This window comes from Benincasa hispida, chromosome 3, assembly GCF_009727055.1.
Source record: "Benincasa hispida cultivar B227 chromosome 3, ASM972705v1, whole genome shotgun sequence".
NCBI lineage: Eukaryota > Viridiplantae > Streptophyta > Magnoliopsida > Cucurbitales > Cucurbitaceae > Benincasa > Benincasa hispida.
Window position 1 is genome coordinate 46,886,690 of NC_052351.1, and position 9,953 is coordinate 46,896,642.

Here is a 9,953-nt window from a genome sequence, read left to right on the forward strand (position 1 = left end):
TAGAGAGGTCGAACATGAATTGAAATGAAGTTTCCATTTTCTACAATTAAAGTACTGAATACAAAATAACAAATTGATTTGAGAGATAAGAAGCCCGGTCAGCAATGTCTTGCTTCCCCTGGCCTTTTACAATGCTCTTTATCACTTCATCTCTGTTCTAAATGTGGATTCTTGCTCTCGCAAGGGTTGGCCCTCTCTCCTTTGTATTGCTTTCTGGCAATCTCTTGATCTATCCGGGAGCAATTTCTCTCAGCTTCATCTCGTCTTCTTGCTCTCTCCATCCTCTATGTATATGTATATGTATGTGCGTGGATTTATCGGCCAACCCTTTTCTCTCTGGTGGCATTTGGTATTTATAGAATTCAAGGTGAAGCAACTTTTCTTACTAATGATTGCAATGATGGGTGGCATTAATTTCCCTACTCTATTGCAACGTTTAAAAGTCACTAAAGTTTAATGTACTTGCTACAGTGTGGCTTTTAACGGCTTGTCAACTGAATGCAGAATCGATCGTCATCAGCTTTACGTCCCATCATGATTTATTATGTTGTCGCCTTGATGCGAGGTCTTTATGCGATCACCTCTTTAAGAAACTTCTCATGATCGCATGACTTGTGATCGCAACTTCAAGCGCGCTGTCGCATTGTATCTTTGGATCGCAATTTCATATCGTCATCGCATTGTACCTACACAAAATAGGTAAATTAACTGCTTTTATGCGATGAGCACTCGCGATCACAATTCCTTTTAGTTTGGCATTTTCAGACATGATATTGCCTATTTTACCATCTTATTCTTTCATTGTTTTACTTATTTGAGTTGTAATAAGTTGTATTTCTACTAGTTATCAATAAGGTTATTCTTTCATTACAAGAAAATATGTAGCTATGGCTTAAAATGATTTTTGCATTTGATCAGTCATGCCAATATCTTTCATCAGCAAGCACATGAACTAAATTCCATTGAGGTTTTAGAAATATTGGTCAAAATCATGTGAAGCTTTAGGCATTCTATATGCATCATGAATTAAGGACATAAACTTCACTCTCCATATGCATTTCATATACTAGTATAGTCGTACATAACCATTATCATCGTATTACTAGGGATCATGAGTTTTGAAATAAAACGACATTTTACGCTATTGAATATTAGGGCAAACGTAAATGCAAGGTCAATCATTTGTCTTGCATGCATTATTTAAACCCCATTTAATAATCATTGGTTTTTTGCTTTTGTTTTTTGAAAATTAAGCTTATAAACACTATTTCTATATTCAAATTTTTTCCTTTGCTATCTACTTTTGACCAGTGGTTTAAAAAATCAAGTCAAATTTTGAAAACTAAAAAAAATAGCTTTTAAAATTTTATTTTTGTTTTTGGAATTTAGCTTAGAATTTAATCACGTGTAATTAAAAAAAGATGCAAATCATTGTAAAAGAAAATAAAGAGAAAATACGCTTAATTTCGAAAAAAAAAAAAAAAAGACGAAATGATTACCAAACGAGACGTTAGTAATTCGTTTTCGCAGGAGTTATGCTTATAAACCATCCTTCAATTTGCATAATTATATTGCTTTCATTGCCAACAAAAGTTCTAAAAGGAAAATTGCATGCTTTATCTTTGCATCAGTTCATAGTTTACATACATGTTGCATTCTTTACACAAAATATAGTATTCGTTTGAAGCTTTTTAAAAAAATTTCTATCATTCTTTATTGGATTCTTGAATCATATGCTATTGCCTCTTGAAAAGAAAACAATCATTGTTTTGCATAGATGATTGAATCATTTTCATAAATGTCATGCTCATGAGAAATTAATCTTTTAATCGACATAGACACAAATTAAATGATACCCTTACCAACGAAAGGTTCAAAAGACACGTTGCATGTTTTATCATTGCATCAAGTCATAATTTGCGCATCTCTCATTTCATATTCAAAATAATATTTTCCTAAGCTTTCCAAAGATCCTTTCATCATATTCTTTGTGAACATTTTTAAAAAGGTGTCATTATATGTGAAAATAATATGGAAGTACCTATCGCACATCAAACATTGTTATGAACAATATCACTGTATTCCACAAAACGTTCAACAAACGTAAATAACAGATAAAAAGAACACCAAGAATTATTAGTTGAGTGAAAAACATCCAAGTCTGTGAGACAGTATGCTCAGGAAAGATAACTTTACTAATATATATGATAAACAATTACAACATAGTACTTATTGTTGGATTTAGTGTTCTAAATCTCATGGATCTTATAGTTTGTAATTTGTATATACAAATTATTCATTTAATAAAATAAGCAATATTTTATTCAACATTTAGAACACATTAAATCAAACCAATAAACTAAGATCCAAGATTATTTTATGTAGCTTGAACAGTATTTGGTAGATATACAAATGGATCATGTTCAAGTAATAACCTAAAAGGTCTGTAATATATGGATAAGGTTGGGTACCTTATCCTGGTGACACCATACGACCCACTTTGTAAGTGTTGCAAACGATTCGATCTAAATCGTTCATGTGGAGATATGTGAGTGGAGGTATCTTGAGTTTGTATAAGATCGGACAAAGAAACGATCGACCTTTCTTTATAACACTGTTAATTGAAAAGACTAATATTTCATAGGATGACCATAGGAAACTTAATCTTAATCTTGAGTGAGTTATGAACTCCTATCCATGAGGGCAATTATTTGAATTGTATGGGTGAGAGTGGCTCGAGTCGTCAACTCAATAAGACTACCATTTTGGGAATTTGTTCAAATAGAGAGCTGGGAACATAACTTCATAAGATAGAATGCACTCCTTCCCGTGATTGCAGCATTTTCCAGTGTTGTTTAATTCTCGAAAAGGATCTTGAAACAAAAGAAGATTTATAATATACCAAACTGCTCTATTACTAAAAAAACATAGAAACAGTGGTAAGTGTGAGGTCGAATCACAGAGAAGTCAATAAGTAAATCTCTTTTAAACTAAATTTGACTATGAAAGCAGTAAAAACTGGGTTTTGGTTTTTGGAAAAATTGAAAACATGCAAGAAATTAAAATGCAAAGGTTAACTGTAATTTAGGAATGGAGCCCATTTAATTTTTAGAGCAAAAGGGAGAATTCTATGCAATTTCTCTCATGGACCTTGATAGTTAGACAAACGTTCAATTCATGTGTGCACAACTATCAAATTGATATGATTTAACTAGTCTTTACAAAGGTCAATAACAAATTAAAACAAAATCAATCAAGTATCCTAATTATCAATTAAGGTCGGAAAGTCAATACCTTAATTGAACTATATGCTCTTAATTCTATTGGGTTCTCAGCAATCATATAGAATTAAAAATCATATGCATTAAGAATGAGGATTCAATTGTGTGATTAACTGACCAGATAGCCTTATTCAATTAACCAACATATTCTTCGAATCTAGATTAAACATGCATTACCAAGATTCAAGACTAGCCTATAAATCTAAGCATTCACATCAAATCTTTTGCCACTAGAGTGATTTCAGGTACAGACGAATACAAAGGAAACACGTAGGATCAAAATCAACTAGCTAAGACATGCGATTATGATAGGTTCGCCACTCCAACACATAAATATAAATCTAAATTATAGCAAGATTCAAAGAAAGCATGAAATTGAAGAATGTAGAATTAAATCAAAGAAATCTCTAGAAAATTGCATCAAACCTCTTACTCAAAGAAATTAGACAGATATATCTCCTAATCCATAAACAAATCAAGAACGATCATTCAATCCATCGATTACAACCCAAAATAAAACATAAAACTAACCTATCAATAATGAAAATACAAAGTTGAAAGAAGAAAACTAGGTCTCTTCTCGGCCTCCATGAATTTCAGCATTCTTTTTTTAATCTAAATTAGAAGGAAGTATGCAACGCTGGAAAGAGCATTGCAACACTCTTATTGATTCAGCCCTTAAGCATTGTGCATGTGTTGCAATGATGCTTCGACGCTCACTTGTGATAGGCGTGTGCATGCAGACGCTTGGATTCCGTTAATGATCGCAATGTTGCAACGCTAAAGGTAGTATTGCGACGCTACCTTGCATCCTTCGCTTCTACCATTCAACGTTGCACGGGCGTTGAAGCTATGCATGTTCTAGCATTGCAACGCTCTCCACAGGGGCAGTTTGGTCATTTTCACTCCTTTGAAGTCCGTGAACATCTGTCTGCTTTATTCCTCCCGCTCAACGCCCTTCTATGCTTATTGTTTATGTTCAAATCAGCTCCAAATTACTTCAAATTAACATCATTTCTCACGAAATAATTAATTCTATCTCTTGGTTGTTCTACACCTACAAAATAAGACAATTAACACATAAAATCCAAATATTAATGTCTATTAATTAATTTAAAATAATTATGAAGTAAAATTTTAAAGTTAATTTTAATAGTGGTGAAAAAAAGATGAAAGTTAATTATTAATAATTCTCTTAATTCTTTTAACAATTAATTAATAGAGATTAAAACTAAAAATAAACAAAACTTATACTTTGAAGGTATAAAACTCTAACATTTTGAAACTTAGGGGATTAAATTGAAATCAAATTCAAAATTTAAGAACTAAAAATAATATTTTGAAACATTAGAACTGAATGGAAAGTAAATACAAAATTTAGGAGACCACAAAAAGAAAAATTCCCTAAATTAAAAATTTTAAAAATTCACATTAATTTTGGGATTGTATTTAAATATTGGAAAATGAGCCAACTTATTTATAAATATAGCAAAATGTGATTGTCAATATGTGATAGATAATGATAGACATCTATCGTGTCTATCCCTAATGTCTATCACTATCAAACAATGACATTTTACTATATTTGAAAATATTTTCAATAATTTTGTCATTCAAAGCAATTACACTCAGTTTTCTAATCCTTATTCTCTTAACGAATTTTCAAAGGAAAAGTAACCAAATGGCTTTGGAGGTGGCAGTAGAAAAGGCAGCTCAACTCCTAAACAGTGCCATAAAACCAGTCATGATTGGAGGCAAGAAGCTGTGACCCGCCAAAGCACAAGAAGCATTCATGGAGCTAGCCGACGCTTGTCGCTATGCTGTCGCCGTCACGTCCTCAGCAAAAGGTATGTTTTCGGAGTATCACCCTCACCTTTTGCAGCGAGACAGTGGAAATAACCGATGCTTCAAGCTTTGCCGGAGCCACTTTAGACGAATTAGAAACGGTTGCCTTCTCACTTACCTACAAAAAGAACAAAGCCATTATTGTAGAAACAGAACGCGTTGTGTTTCCAAATGGGCCGAGTTTTGGACCGATTTTAATGAAGGATTTCCTTTCGGCTATAGCTAAACGATTGAATCCCAATCCAACGGCTTATGAGAATTATCATCGGATTTACATAGTAGAGTTGGGTCCATTCCAATCGAATCCGGGTGAGGCTTTACGAGTCAACGTTCTTTTCAAACATATTCAGAAAATGTTGTCGAATAATATGGTTGTGATATCTGAGGCAGGTGATTCTTGGTTCCAATGTCAAAAATTTAAACTACCGAAATCATGCGGATAAAATTTATTTTCTTCTAAAACTAACCAGTTTTTAAAAAACTAAATCGATGATTATAACATGAAATGGCTTTGGATAAAGTGTAGGTATGAGATACAATTGCTTTATGCATCTATAGGATGGTCCTTGGGTGCAACTCTAGGATATGCACAGGCTGCACCAGAAGAGCGAGTGGTCCTTTGCATTGGTGATGGGAGTTTTCAGGTCAATTTTTTGCTTTTACTAAATTTAAATTCTATTCAAATTTTAGGTTGAAAGATATATTTAGTCATTGAACTTCTATCAAACTAACTTAGTCTAGACTTTAGTTGATAATAATTTAGTCTATATACACGGTCAAAGATGTTATAATTTAGTCATTAAACTTTAATAAGTAACGATTTAGTCCTTACACATATTGTAACATTTGAGTCTCTATTGTGAAAAATTTTCATCAAAATTAAGTGTCAATTTTTATTATGTAACGAATAAATCTTTATAATTTATAAATAAATTCGATTCCGGATCAATTTATCAATCTACAAATATAAAAATATCATTAAATATAATAATATATTTTTTTATAAGGACAAAATCATTACAAATTGTAAAGTATAGAGACTAAGTAGTTATTTGTTGGAATTTAAGGATTAATTTATTACTGATTTGAAAATATACGTGTTAAATCATTACCTATTAAAGTTTAAAAAAATATTCGTTACTTTCATAACAATTCAATTCAAGGGTCAGAAGTGTTTTTAATCTTTTACTATTTAAGATTATTTTGAATTAATACGTTTTATTCTAGTTAACCAGAGAGAGAATATAAAAGCATATTTTTGTGCTAAGTTTAAAATTATTGCAATCATTTGAATATTTTAAAAAGAATTCAAATCCAGTTAAATATTAACATTTATTTAAATATTAAAATTTTTTCAAATAAATGGAATGATTATTGTGACAGATGACTCCACAAGATGTATCTACATGGATAACATTGAAGCAAAAAGAGTCAACGTATGTAACTTCCTCCGATGGTACAACAATGGCGTCAAGATAAAACTATTCCGACGGATTATTTACTATCAAAGGGATAACGCATCTATCCCTGCAGTCTAATAACCAACGGTCGGGCGTATTCAGCTATCCCGATGATATCATGATCGTCAGGCTATCTTTCTCTTATCTCGACGGTCGAAGCAACACCGTCGAAGTAAAATTAAATTCTCTTGATGGTGGTCGAGCAACCATCGGGAGTAGTTTGATTTTTAAAGAATAAGAAATATAAATGAAATGATTTATGAAAAATTGTTACAATTCGACCGACGGTATGGAAGTAACTGTCGGGATAACACTTGATTTTTCTGATGGTCACTCAAATACCGTCGGACTTTGTGACGTTAGCCCGACAGTATGCAGAGAGACCGTCGGGTGATCATTATTACAATAAAAAATTTATGGAAAATGGGGAAGTTATGCTGACGGTGGTGTAAGAAGACCGTCAGGAGGTGTGGAGTATGCCCGACGATATGCGAAGGACCGTTGGCCCATGGGTATTAAATTAAAAATTAGGTTGGAATTTGTGAATTTATGTCGACGGTTGTATCAGAACACCATCGGCAGAACTTGGTGTTAGCCCAACGGTTTGCATGTGACCGTCAGGAGTGTGCAACTCCCCTGACGGTTTTTGATTTATCATCGGGATATTTTCATTTCTCCTGATGGTTTACCAGACGACCGTCGGGAGAAGTTCGTTTAAAACCCTCGCTCAACTTCTTCATCCTCTATTTTTCTTCTCCTCCTTCTGATCTCCGAAACGATTTTTGATCTCCCTTACTCATCGTCTAGTCACCGTCCAGACGCCGTCAGCTCACCGTGTAGTCACTGCCAGCTCTGCTTCAATTTTTGGTAAATCTCTTCCCGTGTCTTTTGGAACTCCCATGCATTAGATTTCAGCTGTGTATTAGTTGTACTCACTTGTAATTGGTCATAGTTAAATCTTAGGTATTGATTTACTTTAAGGACTATATTGAGTCTAATTTCCATTTGGTTTTTATGTGTTTCATTTAGTTTCTATTTAGTTAAATCTAATTTTTATTTAGTTTTTAACTTTGGATTTAAAAGGGGTTTTTTTTTATGTGTTTCGAAACATTTTCTCAGCAAAATTACTCTTGGGTCCTATATTGAGTCTAATTTCCATTTACTTCCAATATTTCAAAATGTTACGGTCCCCTTTGATAACTATTTCGTGGTTTAATTTTTTTGTTTTTGAAAATTAAGTTTGCATACCTAAGTACAATGGTTGAAATCTAAAGATAAAATAGAAATTGTATCATAATTAAGTTTGCGTGCATAGTTATGAGAAATATAATAAAACTTAATTCATTATAATATTTTTAAAATTAATTAATAGACATCAACATTAAATAAAGTGAGAATTTAGTAAAAAACGGAAATTGTAATATTTCAAATATGATTGTTAGAAGTATACATAGTTTTTACAATTTTAATATGAAAAGTATTTAGGTATATCCTACGTTGCATCTATCTTCGTCCAACTTATTCAAAATCAGTAGAAATTTAGAGGTGGAATGAGTTTAAATAAATTTAATTTTAAAAAACCTAAATTTAATAACTAAATGGTCACTAAGTAGGTCTTTAATCATATTTGCAGTTTATGTGATGAATTTCAAATATGATTGTGGTGACAAATATTAATAAAGTATATAGTTTATATTCTCTAAGGTTGTATTTATTCATGGAATTTATCCTTAGCTACAATTTCAGTATGAAAAGTTGGTGTACTGTGGATTGTACTTATTATATGTGCAGACAATCAAATTAAATAACTCTTTTTTTTTTCTTTTAACATATTTTTGAGTTTTTTTTTTCTTTTTCTTTTTTGTCATGGGATTGAAGTGTCAACGTCAATAAAAAAAAACATTTTTTGAAATCATTTTTACATATAAATATATGAACAGAAACACTTTTAAAATAGATATAAAACAATTTTATTGTTTAAAAAGAAAATTGATCAAAACTTAAAAGGACTTTTTCCATGTGTTTCAAAACAGTTTTGCTTTTTGTATTTACAAAGATAATTTAAAAAGCCATTACAAACACACTCTCTTGATGAGTAAAAAAACAGTTAAAAAGAAAAAGAAAACAATCAATATTTTTTTAATTAAAAAAAGGCAATCCAACCAAAAAAAAAAAAAAAAAAGAAAGAGAAAGAAATTTCACCCAATAAAAACAAAAAATATAATAGAAGAAGAAGAGGTATAATTTGGGTTTGGTTTACCTAAAAAGTAACAGAAGAAAGAGCATCTCTTCTAACAAGTGTGGTTTTTAAATTAGGAACTCATGCATGAATCATACAAGCCAATGATTCCCACTGGTTCAAGCTCATTGAATCTCCCACAAATATTATCTTCTTCCCTCTCCATTTCTCCAAAAAATTCAACCCATTAAACCTATAAATTCGATTTTCAATTTCTAATTAATCCTCTATTTTTCTTTTTCACGACATGTTGTCTTTCATCTCATTTCTTACCTGGAATCCCACACCCGAAGGGCTGCCACCGATACTTGAAGTACAACTTGTTGGGACGATCATACTTTTGGCAATTAAACTGTGGAGTGAGCCTGAGCCTGATTGGCCAATTGGACTCTTAAAAAAAGTCAATTTTTAATTATCCAACCGACTGTAGACCCATTCTGAAACCATCTTATGAGCCCGATTAGCCTAATGGGCATCTTGAAAGTCCATTATAAATTTCATAACTGTAGACTATTCTCCAAAAAAAAAAATAAATAAATAAATAAATGAAATAAATGAAATGAAATTAAAAGTTAGAAATTGGAACTATGTGTTCTAATATAATTAATTGTCTAAATCATATAGGTTCAACTTATTGCATATATTATTAAGAGTGGATTAAGATTAGGAACAAGCTATCAACTGAGTATGCAAAAGGAGTACATTAATTTCCTGAAGTTGCAAAACTTCATGTTAATAACTCGGAAAAAACAAGAACATGCTCCTCTTTAGTTGGGTGCCCATTGACATGAATATATCCTTCAAAAAATTGCTCAAGAAAATCTTGTCACGGCCTGTTAGGATGGATTTTGTGACACCGTGGTGCCAGATAACTTCCTCTATAAACAACTCATCCACTTATTTTGCCGTGAATGGATGTTTGAGAGAAATAAAATGGGTGTACTTACTCAATAGGTCAATTACCACCATGATAGAATCAAAATGGATGTACTTACTCAATCGGTCAATTACGACCATGATAGAATCATAACCTCCTGCTTTCAGAAGTCTTATAATGTAACGACCCGAGTTCAGGAGGGGTACATGAATGAACCAGTATCACATCCGAACGAAAGAGATCTTAAGGAC

The 9,953-nt window shown here is 32.0% G+C and overlaps 1 pseudogene; it reads left to right on the top strand.

Annotated features, from left to right (window-relative positions):
• Window positions 1-4,959: 4,959 nt before the first annotated feature.
• Window positions 4,960-6,605, top strand: LOC120073588 (annotated as a pseudogene).
• Window positions 6,606-9,953: the final 3,348 nt, after the last annotated feature.